This window comes from Physeter macrocephalus, chromosome 13 (assembly GCF_002837175.3).
Source record: "Physeter macrocephalus isolate SW-GA chromosome 13, ASM283717v5, whole genome shotgun sequence".
NCBI classification, from domain to species: Eukaryota; Metazoa; Chordata; class Mammalia; order Artiodactyla; family Physeteridae; genus Physeter; species Physeter macrocephalus.
Window position 1 is genome coordinate 4,284,446 of NC_041226.1, and position 1,110 is coordinate 4,285,555.

The window sequence follows — 1,110 nt, forward strand, 5'->3', positions numbered from 1 at the left end:
CCACAACAGAGGGAGGCCCGCATACCACAAAAACAAAAAAAAAAAAAAAAAAAAAAAAAGTTCTGGTGGAATTAATGAATAAACAAGCACAACTAGTACTGATACAGACCTTGTATAGCTCATGAGAAGAAGTCAAATGAAAGATGGATTGCTCTGTAAAGCTGTCTGGACAGAAGACTTCGACAGCTCTTTTACCCAGAAAAGGTGAATCATTTTTGTCTTACCCTTCATATCCTTCATCACTCCCAGGCAAACTGGGAGCGCCACACACTTTTTACTTCTTCCTGTAGTCACAAAAGAGGAGTCTTCCTACTGCCAGGTACAAATCTCTATAAGTTTGAGAACTAGAGTATCAGTCAGAGTGACATCAGTGCTCTACGTGCTGTGACATGGCTTGCTTCTGATTCCCTATTATCACCTCAAATGTGGAAGGTTTGCATCCCCAGATGAACCTGAAAAGGGAAGGTTTCAAGGGTTCACTGCAGGTAGGAAATCATCATCTCTTCTTGGAACGAAGAGTTAGCTTTCCTCCCCGAACTCTAAGTCTGTAAAGTGGAACATTGCTGGCGGCACACGTGCTAAGTGGACGAAGCGCGACATAAGCCCAGGTGGCAGAAGGCAACCTCTTGAGCGTGGGGACGAAGAGGGAGCGAAGCTGTTCCTCCACACGACGCCCAGCCTGTCCACCCGACCGACCCTCCAGGACGTGCTACCACCTGATGGGGACAGCGCACCACAGTCATGGGGCAGGCCAGCTTCCAGACGGTCCTCCTGGAGACTTAATGATGGCCATCCCTGTATGAGTTCCATAGGGCTGCCATAACAAAATGTCTGCCACAGACTGCATGACTTAAACGATATAAATTTACTTCTCACAGTTCTGGAAGCCAAAAGTCCACAATCGAGGTGCCAGCAGGTTAGGTTTCTTCAGAGGCCTCTCTCCTTGGCACACAGAGGGCCACCTTCTCGCTATGTCCTCACGTGGCCTTTCCTCTTGGACACACACCCCTGGTGGCTCTCTGTGGATTCGAATCTTTTCTTCTTATAAGGACACCAGTCATATTGGATTAAGGCCCACCCTAAAGGCCTCGTTTTAACTTAATTACCTCT